This window comes from Adiantum capillus-veneris, chromosome 4 (genome assembly GCF_014529385.1).
Source record: "Adiantum capillus-veneris isolate H3 chromosome 4, ASM1452938v2, whole genome shotgun sequence".
NCBI lineage: Eukaryota > Viridiplantae > Streptophyta > Polypodiopsida > Polypodiales > Pteridaceae > Adiantum > Adiantum capillus-veneris.
Window position 1 is genome coordinate 164,480,084 of NC_140934.1, and position 15,182 is coordinate 164,495,265.

The window sequence follows — 15,182 nt, forward strand, 5'->3', positions numbered from 1 at the left end:
GCAAGCATTTGATAAGTAGGTCACCTAATTACTCCATCTCCTTTTGTTTTTTATCCCTTGCTAGCTGATGTTGTTCTGCTTCAGCTTTCAATTCCTGCACTTGCCTTTGTAGATCGGTAATGACATTTAATCTATCGTCTAACTCTCCTTGGAGAGCGTCAATCACCATCTCTAGCTCTTTGGCCTTTGTGTTGCGGCTAAGTGATGCTGAGCGGAGTCTTTCCGTCATGTCTTGCATTTTCTTTGCATATTCATTGACTTGCAGGATTACCTCATCATTTGATTACCATTCTTCATTTCTTGCCAGCTGCCTAGATGTCTCTGCAGTCTCTTGTGTCTCTTTCAACTGCGTCGTGGCGGTTGGTTGCTCTTGCCCTTGAGGCTATGGCTGATCTTCTTCTGCTTTGTCATCTTGAGGCTTTGTCGATGCCTCGATCCTTTCTTGCTGTGTAGAAATAGAAGGTGTTTCTTCGGAATCTTGTTCTCTTGTTTGTTCAAACTTTGTGGTGTCCTCTGGTGCAAGTCTCACTGTCCTTTTCGGCTTTGGTTCTTGGGCTTCTTTCAGCTTCAAAGCTTCTGCTTCTTGATACATTTTTTCCAATAATTTGGTGGGATCTTCTGCCTGTTTCTTGGTATGATGCTTTGTTCTTGGTCCTTTCAGTTCAATTGGTACCCACTTTGCCGGGTCCTTACCTTGTGCTTGGTGGCTGTGTTTGTAGGAGTGCTTTTCTCTTTCAAACTTGGCTTGTTTTTGTTGTAGCTCCTCTTGATGTGATGCCATGGATTTTCTTTTCATCTCTTCCCTTTGTGCTCTTTTTTCCTCATTATCAGAGCTTTCACTACTATGGTGTTCTAGCGAGCTCTTAGCAGACTCCTCATCAGACTTGTATGTTCTCTTGGTAGATCTTGTGGCTCGAGGGGAAGGTTGTGCTGACACTATCCAAGTGTTCTTATCTTGGGCAGGCTGCAAGTTGTCGGCCATGCTGATAGCATGGTAGGCAATTCTGGTTAGAACCTCTGGTGCTCCCAGATATCTTATTTTTTCCTCTTTCTTTGTCCCTTTCAATGTGGACAACACGTACTGTGCATGGTCAGTTGGTTGCCTGGTTGTTGATTTGAGAACTTGTGTAAAGGTTGTGGCAATCGCATGATTGGGTGTGGTATACCTTGGCATTCTCTTGGCGAGGAAGTGAAAGTGATGATGATACAACCTTGCAAGCTCTTACAAATGTTTTTGGATGAGATCGGTAAATGTGGTAGCGACAAACTCCTTGGTAAAGGTTCCTGTCATCTTTCTATCTCTTGCCCTCATTGTCATTCCTTCTGTTGGCAGTCTCAGAGCTTCTGCCACTATCTCTTTTGTTATCACCACTTCGACTTTGTTCCCCTACTGGTCAGAGATTTGGACGGTTCCATCTTCTTTGATCATGGACAAGAGCTCATAAGCTTTTTGGAAGTCCACTCCACATGGCTCTTGTTTGTAAAAATCTCTGTGTTAACCCTCACGCACATTCCTATTACCTAAGACGGACACCGTATTATTTATTTGGTAGAGTCAGGTACCGGGCTTGTCGGTCCAATACGAAAAGGGTAAGAGTGATCGCCAATGAGAGGCACACTCTAACTGGAACATTCAAGGGATTAGTTGGCTAAGCATGGGTGCCCAAGTGTGAATGGGGCGAGCTCATATAAAAGTCAACTAAACCTAAAATTCACTCATTCTCTCATTTGTGCAATTGAAGAGTGCTCTCGCTCCATCTCCATCTCCTTCTTCTTCATCTCCTTGTGTGTGTGTGTATGTGTGTGTGTGAGAGAGAGAGAGTGTACAATCGAGCATTGCAACGACGGCACAGTGGTGGTGAAGCGGTTGAGCGCGGCGCAACAGCGGCTCCTTCTTCTTCGCGGCGAGGAATCCTCCATGACAGCAAGCGTAGAGCGGTGAGTGACACACCATCGCCATCTTTGAGCTTACTAGTTTAGGCTAGTTGCGTGCTTGGAGCCATTTGTGGCTCTCACATAGTTTATTGGCAAGTTCCTTGCATTGACATGTGCGACAGATGCGCACATTTTTGGCGCCGTTGCCGGGGAATGCCATACACTAAGCTTGAATGGCACTCTCTGCTTCTTTGTGGTGCAATTTCAATTGTAGGAAAAGTAGAGAGGAAGGTGTGTGTGTTGAGAAGAAGGAGTTTGTTTTGCTGTTGTGTATTATTTTGTTAATAAGGAATTGAAAGGTACTATGTTTTCTTTGTTAATAAGGTTTTGAAAGGTACTGTGTTTTTTTCGTGATAAGGTGTTAGTATTAAGGTTGTAGATCCATAATGTTACTTCTGTGTAAAGTATAGTAAGTAGTTCTGTTGGCTAGTGACTTGCTATAGTAGTGTGTTAGTGTGTAACAGTAGCTGTATTAGTGGTAAGTAGGTAGGTTAGGCGTGTGTGTGCTCGTGCGCACATCGCGGCCGCGGCGACCTTATCCCCCCCCCAAAAAAAAAACAAATTTTCAAAAATAAAAATAAAAATTTTAAAGGTAGGACCGGGATCGAGAATATCCCCCAGACACAAGCCCAGACCCAAGCCCGAGCTCATGCTCAGGCTCAAGCCTCAGTCGCCCTTTAAAATTACGTATTTTAGCCTCACACATAGCTAAAAATCGACCTTTTTGAGGACCAACGGAGCTTCAGGTGACTGAACGTTGTGCTGTAAAGCACACCGTGACCCTCTGAGTGATACACTTGTTTTGAGCTATCACACACTTTAATCGAAAAACCGATCATTAAAAAACATCAAAAAACGAGTGAAAACGGAGGCCTAAAAAAGTAAGCGGTTAACCTTCGAAGTTATTCGCCGATGCTTGTAGGGTGCCAAAGGCACATGCATCTGCGCTCTGGTCATGTACTAGAGACGAAGCAACTAGAGAGAATTTCAACTAACACGAGTTCTCATTATCCAACTACCTTAGGTTCCAGGTCCTTGTCGGGGACCCAAGGTAGTTCAAACCAAGACACAAACATAGCGGCTAGTGACTCTTCCTTTGACTACGACATCATGGAGGGTTTCCCAATGACTAATCCCGATAGCTCAAGCCAAGACATGCATGCCATGGACCCACGGTCCGGGCCGAGCGTGCTTAGCCGCTTGAAGGAAACCTTTAGTAGAGCCACTCGCTCGGAACATGGAGCTAATGATGTAAATCAGGGGGGTGGGGGAGTAAATTTGCCATTCATGACCAACGTAGACCTATGCCCTTAGAGAGTGTGTACGTGAATACTCCATTCAATGCACCCCTTGACTCTTTAGAGCTATTTCCCTCCGAGGTGATATTACCCGATGGTAGAAGCCTTGCCAAAGTGCAAGAGGTTGAGCGATATATCATTGTAGCTAGGGAAAAGGAAATCGACGGCTTACGCAAGGCACAACATGCACATGCATGAGGTAAGCAATCCTTGATTCACTCTTATGCCCATCTAACATTAAGTAGAAAATTGAAAATGGACATTTAAGAGAGAGAGAGAGAGAGAGAGAGAGAGAGAGAGAGAGAGATTACCTCTAAGAATCTTATTTTAAAAAATACTATGACATGGAATTAAGCTAATTGTGATGTCTCTTTTTCGTTGAAAAAATTCCTAATGAAAAAAGACAAGCATTTTACTTCCATAAGGACTTCTAGGCTCCAAGGATTGAGGTGCTAGGGGTGTCCTTTGAACTAGATGCAATGTGGCTCTCTATGGGTTGACCCTTAGTGGTCGCTAATTTTGGAGCACTCAATTACTCTCCTAGCAAAGATATTGACATAGGAGCTTTCGCTTTTAACTCTCTTCGTTGCTCCAGATAGAGCGTTCTTAAATGAGAATTGGGAGTACGAACTACAAACAGAAACTCTAACCGACCTATACACAGGTCACACCTATCATGTGGGTTGGTTAGATGTCCTACAATCCACAACGGGTGCTACTAGTGTGGAGGATCAACAACAAAGAGTTTGTGAGGTCATCCATAGAGTCATTGAGTTAGAGACACAGAACAAGGGGATCAACATGCCTTCAATGGGTCTCATGAGATTCTTGGATACAGGAAAGGCTAAAAAACCAACCTTATCGCAAATGGAGACTCCCTTGGTAAGTTCGATGGATCCTCCATATGTTGTTTTGCCAGGGATCTCAGTGTAATCTATGCCCACAAGTGATAGATTTACCTTTCCAAGTCTAGCTCATTTTTCCCTTGATGACACCATGGCTACCATGCCTACCCAAATGATGGTCATGCCAAGAAACACGCCATGGACCTCATTTGTTAGTAAAGCATCGCTACATGATAGCTCAATGTCCTTGATCTTGAAGATATAGATGATCTTCATGAGTGTTAGTTGTCCTGATTTGGCATGCAAAGTCCACACAAGATCTTTGACATTTCTATCCTCCCAACAATAGATTCCGATCCTAAGATTATCCGTACTAAGCCGTTTCAAAGGTTTCAAATCAACTTGATCGTATCTCTTGAATTCTAAATTTGGTGGTCCTTCTTTTCCGACCATATCTGGAATTATGGTATTTACTTCTAACCCCCATTTGTCTATCATGTCAGGGTCTTCGACTTGTAAATACTGAGGTCCGTTTCTATCCATGTACATTTTTCCTTGTTTGTTTGCCCTGATCTCCTCTTTGAACTCAACACCATGGTCATCAATGAAAATAGCACACTCTTCATTAGGATCCAGGTAAACCTGAGCTCCATGGCAATTAGTCTTATTAAAAGAGAGTATATGCTTATAGCGCATTGTCGTTCCGGTTTCTGAGTGAATCGAATAAGAAGACATTTCAGATGTCGAATTTGAGAAAGTTTCAGAGACTTCTTCAAGGATAGTGTGCAAGGAATTGCCTTGATTCACGCTTTCTTCAGTGGATACTATAATGGAGGTTTCTCCAAGTATGCCCTGATTTCCTAGTACACGACCAGATCTAAGGTTCATAAAGACTTATGAAGCCCTGAATACAGTACTTACCTTGGATTGACTTGTCATCAATTTCTTCCACTTGATTGGATTGCAACTTCTTTCAAGCTACTGATTCCTTGTCTACATTCTAATTCCTGTACAAATTCGATCAAGTTAGCTATTCTTTCACCAAGACCGTATAATTTTTGCTAGCTATTATGATTGGTCTATGTGTATCATTGCAAATCGATTTAATTGAGTCAGCAATTGAAATTTTCAAACTCGACTTTGACAAAAATCAAAGGATTAATCTGCAACTCAAAAACTGAGTGAACATGTACCAATTTGGATCCAACTGAACCCAAAATTTCTCGGTGGCTTTGTATTATGCCGGTCTAACACTGTACGAGTTCAAAAGTCAAAATTGGTGTCTCTGTGTTGCAGTAGTAAATAATCACGATTATTTACTTTTGTCAAATTTTTGCATTTTTTGGCTTGATTTGCCAAGTGTACAACCTATTAAGGTCCTTGGACAAGTTTCAACAAGTTTGGACAAAATCTGTTCAAGTTTATCAACTGTTTCGTGTCCGCAAACTCTGATTTCAAGAATCTTGTTTCAGTCTCACTTTTGTGATCCAAATTTCACCAAAATTGATTTTTGTGGTCTACTTGATACGCTTGACCTTGTGGTATACTCAAATGTGCAAGATTGTCACCTTTTGAAGCAGATGAAAATAATCGTGATTATTTACTCTAGCTATTTTTTAACAAGTTTTTGTCCCAACCTTGACACAGATTTGTTAAGCACTTCAAATGAAGATCTCTAGCCAAGTTTCATGAAGTTTGGACTATTTTTTGTCAAATGGTCATCACTTTTGTATCCGTAGACTGACTTTGCAAATTTGGTCACAATTTTCAATTCAATGATTCAAATCTCACCAAATTTGGTTTGTGGGCTTATTACAACATGGTAAAACCAGTGGTATGCTAACTTGGTCAAAAAAGTTGAAAAATGGGACAGATGTAAATAATCGCGATTATTTACAACTAGAAAAGTTTTGTATCTTTCTGGACAAGTGAACATGTACACATGTCTATCACATCAATATAAGCCTATGAATCAAATTTCATCAAGTTTGGACAATTTTTCCCCAATTTACACTCAAGTTTCAGAAAGTCAGTACAAACTTTAGTTTTTTCCCAGTTTAGTGATCCAAATCTTTTGTGCCTTTACAAAATTTGTTTATACACATGTAATGAGTCACTGGTATTAACCTTGGTCAATTTTGAGCTGAAAGTAAATAATTACAATTATTTACTTTATGTCCAAAATGAACAATTTTTTGCACTTTTTTCATGGACTTTTATGAGTTATTTTAAGCCTAGAAATCAAGTCAAAACTTAATTTGGCCTAAAATGTCAAGAAGAAGTAAATAATCTGAGTTTTTGCAAACTCTTGAAATTTTTACCTCAAAGTGTCCTTGATCTTACCCACTGGTTCATATAACTTTTAAGCATACTCTCCAGCCGCATTAAGTGGTTTAGAGTCTTTTCGTGCTATTTCTAGCCGTAGACCTAAAATTTTGCAACTTCAAATAACAACTCACAATGATTTTTTCGGAGAGAGCAATGTTCTGCAATTCACCTCGGATCCTACTTACCCTACTCCTAGGGTCTCATGCAATGGGGTTATGGAAAGTGTCCACAAACACTCGTTTTCTTGTTTTTTATGGTTTTCCAGAGCCTTGTTCTTAAGACTTGTCTTGTCTATCAATCATTCTCAAAATCCTAATCTAGTTCTACAATCCTACAATCCTAAAGGCACTCGACAAGTACGATTACTTCCAAGCTACCTCTACACAGCAAAAGACGAAAATCTTAGGCTATGCGGTTTCTAAAAAGAAAGTTTTGACTCTAGGAGATCCTAGAAGAAGTTAAAGGATAACTTCACAAGACGCTCGTGTTTTTCCCTAGTTTAGGTCTCTTCAATCCCCGGCAGCGGCACCAAATGTGGGACGGTTGTCTAACCTCACTATCCTATCTTATTGCAGATTTAGCAAGAACCATGAATAAATTGTCAATCCATGGGACGAAGATGACTCGACTAGTGGTTTTCAATCTCTCAGAAAAAAACAAACAACTCGCATCTAACTCAAGCTACACTCAATTGAATGAAATCACTAAAAGCCAATCGCTCATCGACAAACAAATCACATCCGTTATAGCATCAAATGACATCCAAACGTAATGAAACTTCTAAGACATGTTTATAAGACCTAAGCACACATGCTTATGGTCTCAAATTCCACTTTAGGTCAAGTGTCAAAGTCGCGATTATTAACAGCAGTGGATTTTTGACCTAGTCGTTTTCGACCCAGAATGCACCTAAATGCTTAGCCATGATGCTGCAATACCCCACCTATGGTTAGTTTTTTATTTTATAGCTTAAATTCCTACTTATGATGAAATTAGGCCGTGGGTCGGTGACGCCAAAAGATACAAAATACTATGATGTGTTTACGTCAATGCATAGAGCTCTTACCTGCAGGTGCAATGCAATAAATGTGACTGCAATGTGACAACCGAAGAGGGAGTAGGAAGCGCGAGAAGGAAAGAAGTAAGCACCGTTAGCTCACGCTATGTATTTCATTATCCAAAACTTAATAATAACTTACAAAAATTGGCTTTTATACCTTAGCCAAGGTTTTTGGTGGTCAAAACTAATAATCTGGGAGCTCTAACTAAAGATAGCTAATGACAGGTTGATACAATCTGGAAGCTTGTAGCCCCGGCTCATCAATTACAAGGTTTACCCAAAAAATAGGAGTTACTATATTCCCGATTTACCAAAAATAATAAGTGTTTTTACATGAGAGCTCCAAAAAATGGTATCCGAGTTAGCTTGCTACTAACATGCTCCTTGAAACAACATATATCCAAGTTCAAGAAAAAAGGACATGGTCCTTTCTTCATTGAAAATGTTTCGCCAAGTGGTGCAGTCAAACTAGCTACCTTAGATAGAGAAATCTTGGAAAATTGGATTAGTGGATGTTGACTCCGCAAATACAACCTTCCCTTGACTAATGTTAGCAGGTTGCCGTGACGGACGTCTGCAGCATAGAGAATTGAACCTTAACAAGAAAACACAACAACTCTACAAGAAAACCAACACTCAATTATCAGGGAAATCTACCTACGTCCTTTCTCACAGCTCTAGGCCATCACGCCATCTTGGCACTTGAACGGACTTGAAATGCAACAAAACTTTAGGAGGAGGTCTAGGACACCTAGGGGCACTATCCTACCAAGTGTGGCCGCAATCCAACAAGGTACCAAAATCACGATCCATCATGAAAAAGATCATAAAAAGTGAAACAAACTTTCCAAAAATGTTGCCCTATGGTCTAAGAACATTCTAATATGGTCCAAATGACTAAAAATAGTGATTTAAGCACTCAAATTTGTAATTAAGACTCACAGATGCGTAGTCGTGAATCGCAAAAAAACTGACAATGCTTACACTTAATTGAAAGATCAAAGAGAGAGAAACACAATGCAAGTTTTGGATTTGAAAACGGATTACCCAATCATTAGAAAATTCGATTACAAATTGGAGCAGCTTAGTAGCTCGAGCGTATGTACAACATAGCTCTTTTCTTTATTAAAGATAAGCCTCTTTTCACATTAAAGTTATCGACCTTTATACCTAGGGCATTCTAAATGGCTAGTGGATGCTTCACATGGACCTTTACAAGCATCATGACATAATTACAACTCAGAAAAATGATATGTTACTCTGGAATCAAGATTTACACAAAGTAGCACTACACTAGCTTGACAAAATAATTGACTACAAATGTGGTATCGGGCTACGTGTCCGGCCAGGTGGACACCCGTTCAATGTGTCTCTTAACATTCCCCCCTTCCTAATTCATGTCGTCTCTTGACACGACCTTGTGGAGTCTTGTCATAGGGTTATCTTCAGCTTTGTCTTCAAGGTTGGACTTTAGCTTGGAAAGTTCTTTGTCGTGATGACACTCCCCTTCCTTGAGTGATTCATATCTGTCGTGAATAGTCCTTTTGATGTTTGCATCTTTGTCATTGGCTTGCAATACTTCACTAGCTTCAGCACTAGGGAACTCCTTATGTTTTGTTGTTAGGAGGTTTTTTATCGAAGTTATCATTGTTTGTCCGTTGTCTTTGTATGACATTCTTCATCTTTCCATTGTTGATCGTTGAATCTTTGTTGTCAAGGTTGGTCTTTAGCTTTGGAAGAGCTTTGGTATTGATGACACTCCCCCCTTCCTTGAGTGATTCATATCTGGCATGTTGTTGATATGTGACTTGATCTTTGATTATCAAGATAGCTTTTCTTCTCATTGCACAGTCTTCTGTCAGTCTTGGCCTGAATTTTTCTGTATCCTGGTTGAGCTAGTATACACCCAATGGCAAAATTGGAAGCATCTACATGTATGTGGAGTATCTTATTCTAATCTGGTGCTTTCAATATTGGGGCTGAAGTGAGAGCTTGCTTAAGATTAATGAAGGATTCTTCACACTCATCAGTCCATTCAAAGAGTGTTTTCAAGCTATACATGGGTTTTGCAATTATAGCGTACATGTAAATGAATTGTCGGCAATAACGACAATGTCCCATAAAAGCGTAAACCCCTTTGACTGTTGTCAGTCTAGGCAATTTAAGAATAACATGAATTTTATCCATATCAATAGTAGCTACGCCATTTTTAGACACTATATGTCCAAGAATTTTTCCTTGTCTGCCCATAAATGTACACTTTTTAGGATTTAAACAAATCCTATAAAGTCTATACTTTTTGAATACCTTTTTAAGGTGCTCAAAATGATCAGCCCGGATTGATGAATGTACACATAGATCATCCATATATAATTCCAAGAAATTTCGAAGGTATTCTTTAAAAGCATGGCTCATCAATGTTTGAAAGGTGGTAGGAGCATTAGTTAATCCAAAAGGCATAACCCTATAGGCAAAAATACCCCATTCAGTTGCAAAGGTAGTTTTATGCTAATATTTGAGGTCAATTAAAAGTTGATTGCATCTCGAAAAGCCATCTAAAAAGCTGTAAGTTTCTTTTCCTGCCACTCGTTCTAAAACATGCTCAGGATTGGAAGAGGAAAGTTGTCTCTAATGGTAGCTGCATTCACTTTCTTGGGATTGACACATACTCTTAATTTTCCATTCTTCTTGGGTACTACCACAATTAAAACACCCAATGTGTATGTTCAATTTCATAAATGAGTTTGGCTTCCCTTAGCTTTTCTATCTCTTCTTTGATCTTCTTGGAAAATGTTTCATTATAAGTATATGGTCTGTGTCTGCTTGGTTTTGCATCATCCCTCATAGGTATGGTATGCTGAAAGATTTCTGGATCAACACCCTTGAGATCCTTATAAGACCAAGCAAAGATATCGCGGTATTTTTAGTAAGCTTAATAAAATCACTTCTTCTTCTTTCTTCAGGTCTTTTGCAATGTAGGCAGGTATAGGCTCTTCTCTTGGGTTGGCCAGATCTATCTTTTTTGCGTTTTCAGGTCCTTCGTAGGACTCGCCCTATTTTCTTAGTTCCCTTGTTCGACTATGATCTTTCGGTCTTGGAGAGTATATTTCTTGTAATGGGATGGAACACTCATTACATCTTTACCTTCCTCCTCGGTGGTTTCCATTTTAGTGGTATACATCTCCTTTAGAGATTTCTTCAACTCTTGATACTTCTTTTTTTGTTCAACTTGTGTCATGGTTGAATCCTTGTCTTGGTATTTAGGTTTTGCTTGAGTTTTCTTTCTCGTTTTTCTCAATGTTTTTTATATTTCTTGCTTTTTGTTTAAAGGATATCTACTAGTGATTTTGTCTTTGACATAATCATGTGCATCTATTTGCATCAGAAACTATATTCTACTGGAGACTGATGGGGCATAGGTTTAGATTTCAAGTTTCTTGTGTCTCTGTTTCTTCTATACCATTTCTGTCTTCTCGGTTTCTGGTTTGGAAAGTCAAATTTTTTTTCCTCCCCTCCTTTCATAAGTAGTTTAGCTCTCACATGTTCTTTTTCGACCTCGAATCATCCGAGGTAGCTGAACGTTCTTCTAACTTGTTTGTTTCATTATAGTAGAGGTCTTTCAAGATCTATAAGTTTTTTCCAAATTTGAAAAAATAATGTCCTTTTGTATATATATTTTTGTAAGTTTCAAGAACTTTAAATACCCTTCTGTTGAACTCACATGATAGGTTACATTTTTATTAGGTGACCCTCCCCGGGGTAACAATTTGTGAAGAAGGATGGAAGAACTCTAAGTGCCAAGTGAGTTTATGCTTGCGGTTTCTTGAATTTATGAGAAGGTACTTTGTCAATTGCGCATGGAAAGAGAAATTTCAAAAAAAATTGTAAGCACTATTGGGGTTAAATATGGATGTCCATTTTCACCAAATCTCTTTGGTATGTGTATCAATTAATTGGAAGAGATGGTACTTGACTTTATGCAAGAAGAAGGCATTGAAGAGGTCACTATTTGCAATGCGGTAATCATGCTTTTGTTGTATGTGTAGGATGTAGTGCTTCTAGCACATACTTTAGAAGATGCACAAAAGCTTATGGTTGTCCTTGAGAACTTTTGCTTGCATAGTGGACTGATTGTGAATGAATCCAAAAAAAAGGTTATGCTTGTGAAAACCAACCATAAGAAGAAGCCATGAATTGTGTACAACAATGAGACACTTGAAGTTGTTGAGAGCTTTAAGTACCTTGGCCTTGAGGTTCTGTCCAATCACAAGTGGCATGAATGTGCTATGCGTTGTTTGGAAGCGGAAAAGAGAGCATATTATGCATTTGAGAACATGTGTAATGCGCGAAACATCAAGTGTTGGGTTATCAAGGAGTATGTTTTTGATGTATTGGTGACACCGGTTCTTCTTTATGGAGCTCAAGTGTGGGGCGGGAGCATCTCAAAATCTACTTGGAAAGAGTTTGAGAATGTCCAAAAGCGTTTTCTTACAAACTTTCTCCAAGTTAAGACACAAACACCATATATGCTCCTACTTCTTGAGTCAGGATCTCTTCCAATTGAGGTTATGGGCATGGAAAGGGTTGTGGAGTACAAGATAAAGATGGGTCAAAACCCCTCTCATCAACTTTCTACAATTGCATGGGAAGCAAGAAAAAAGTTCAAAAGATGCATAAAAGCAAGATCTTGAGCACGGGATGGATGCAAGACATAAAGAAGCGGTTTGGGAGATGGGATGCATTACACTCACTACATGATGCTTCAATTGACTCCCAAGTGAATGAAGCTTTTCTACCATGTCAATGTATTACGGCTTGGGAGAAATCCGGTGGGTCACGATTCATACATTACACCACCCATATTGCCCCCAACTACAAAACCATGTTCTTCGCTGAAAGAGGAAACCTTACTCACACTTATATGCTTGAGCCTATCCCCTTGTTGGCGATATGAACTATCGCAGACATTTGGCTTAGCTGCCATTTCCTTCCATGCAAGACATGGCGTTGGGGCAATGGAGAAGAGTCAAATCGATTGTGCACATTATGCTCACTGCAAGTTCAAGAGTCTGAGTACCACACACTACTAGAGTGCTCAAATTTTGGTCACATTCTCACTTGCTTCTCTCACATTTCAGCCATGACTTAGACCTACACACTTTTCCTCTCCCAACCACTGTGTAGGCTCTCCATTGCAACTCTCATCACCACAATTTCGAAGCATTGAGAGTCACTCATCAGCCATACACATACTATATCACACGTAACTTTGGTCCCATAGGTCATATTTGACCTCCGAGGATGATAATAAAATCTCTCTCTCTCTCTCTCTCTCTCTCTCTCTCTCTCTCTCTCTCAAAGACCCTCCCTTTCTCTCTCACTTGAGAGAGAGAGAGAGAGAGAGAGAGAGAGAGAGAGAGAGAGAGAGAGAGAAGTGATGTCATCAAATGCTCTGATCTGTAAAATTTTGATTGAAAGAGGTTTAAAAAAATTGTAAAATTTTGATTGAAAGAAGTTTAAAAAAATTGCTTCCATCTCTTTCTGACCCTCTCTCTCTCTCTCTCTCTCTCTCTCTCTCTCTCTCTCTCTCTCTCTCTCTCTCTCGTTCAACCCAGGTGGACGGCAAGCAAGAGGGAGGGAGGGAGGGTGAGAGAGAGGGAGAGAGGGTAAGAGAGAGAAAGAGAGACATCAATGCAATTTTGTTTAGTTTTTTTCAATTAAAATTTTACTTTCTTTTTGAGATGTATATAAAGAACTTCTCTAAGCGTGTCTCACTCTCTATATCTCTCCCCTTTTTCCTATCTCTATCTTTCCCTCTGTCTCCTTCTCTCTCTCACCCTCTCTTCCTCTCTGTGGGATGCGTGTCTAACATCACTATCCTATCGTATTGCAGTTTTAGCGAGAACCACAATTAAATTGTCAATCCATGGGATGAAGCTGACTCGACTAGTGCATAGAGGCTACAAGAGGTTGTCAATCTCTCAGAAAACAACTAACAACTCGCATCTAACTCAAGCTACACTCAAGTGACTGAAATCACCAAAAGCCAATCGCTCATCTTGGCAAATTAATCCCATCCATTACAACATCAAATGATATCCAAATGTAATGAAACTTCTAGGAAATGTTTATAAGACCTAAGCACACATGATTATGGTCTCAAACCCCACTTTAGGTCAAGTGCCAAAATCGCGATTATTAACAGTAGTGGATTTTTGACCTAATCATTTTCGACCCAGCATGCACCTAAATGAATAGCAATGATGCCCCAATATCCCGCATATGCATAGTTTTTTATTTTGAAGTGTAAATTCCTACTTATGATGAAATTATGCCGTGGGTCGGCGACGCCAAAAGCTACAAAATACTGTGATGTGTTTACGTTAATGTGTAGAGCTCTTACCTGCTGTTGCAATGCACCAAACGCGACTGCAATGTGATAGGAGGGAGTAGGAAGTGCGAGAAGGAGAGAAGTGAGCACCGTTAGCTCACGCTGTGTATTTCATTATCCAAAACTTAACAATAACTAACAAAATTTGGCTTTTATACCTTACCCAAGGTTTTTGGTGGTCAAAACTAATTATCTGGGAGCTCTAACTAAAGATAGGCAATGACATGTGGATACAATGTGGAAGCTTGTAGCTGCGGCTCATCAATTACAAGGTTTATTCAAAAAATAGGAGTTACAATATTCCCGATTTATCAAAATAATTAGTGTTTTTACAATGAGAGCTCCAAAAAATGGTATCTATGGTGTCCGTGTTAGCTTGCTGCTAACATTCCCCCCAACTCGCCTGTGTCGTCCCTTGACACAGCTTTATGGGCTGAAGTAGTCTTTGGTTGATGGCTGGAAAGGCGGTCTTTAAGCACATTGAGTGCCTTTTGGTATCTGATCTTTCTCTCTTTATCGGGCACTTGCAAAACTGCATAATGACTCTATTTTTCAGCTTCACTACTGAGTAGCCTACAAACCCTGATGTCAGGTTGCTGATCACTAGCCCAAATATTTTGGTTCGCCATGTGAAGAACCTTGTGTAGAACGCTTCCTCAAACGCCAGCATATTGTGAGAAGGTAAAAACATATATCTGGCGTAGAAGCCATAGATGACTTCTTCGAAAGGTTGGCCACTCAGATCATAGCACAACCCTTTGTTACCCTCGAGGAATGACATCCAAGGGGCACCTGCTTGCTCTGGCTCATTAAAAACTTCGATGTAGGTGAGCAACATTCGACAGATTTTGTATAGAATTGCACATGCCACATCTGGTACACTTTTAAAGAATGACATGCGCCCTTTAGGGTTTTCACCATGTACTCTTCCGTCGGTGGTCCCTTTTCTTGAGCAGGCAATCTAGGGTAATTCATCCAAGTTGGTTGCTTCTTTAGTAGTGCCTCATGTGCTATTTAGGTCCTCACTCTTGGTACAAGACAGAAGGTAGGATCCTTTTGCAGGGCCGCAAGTGCTCTTGTGAAAAGAATCAAGTAACTTGGATTCTTGTTAAACTAGCTCAGCCTCCACTTTAGGTGGTCTTGATCTGCGCCCTCGACTTGCATGTCAGTGTAAACCCTTTCTTTTACTTGTAGCAGCTCCACTTTAATCAGAGGATAGGGAAGGGATTGTTGGTGCCATTGTGCATTGATTTGATTGGGGGTGAGTTGTGTGACATTGACGGAATGAAGTTCTCACAGCTCCTAATTCATTGCTGCCTTCCACT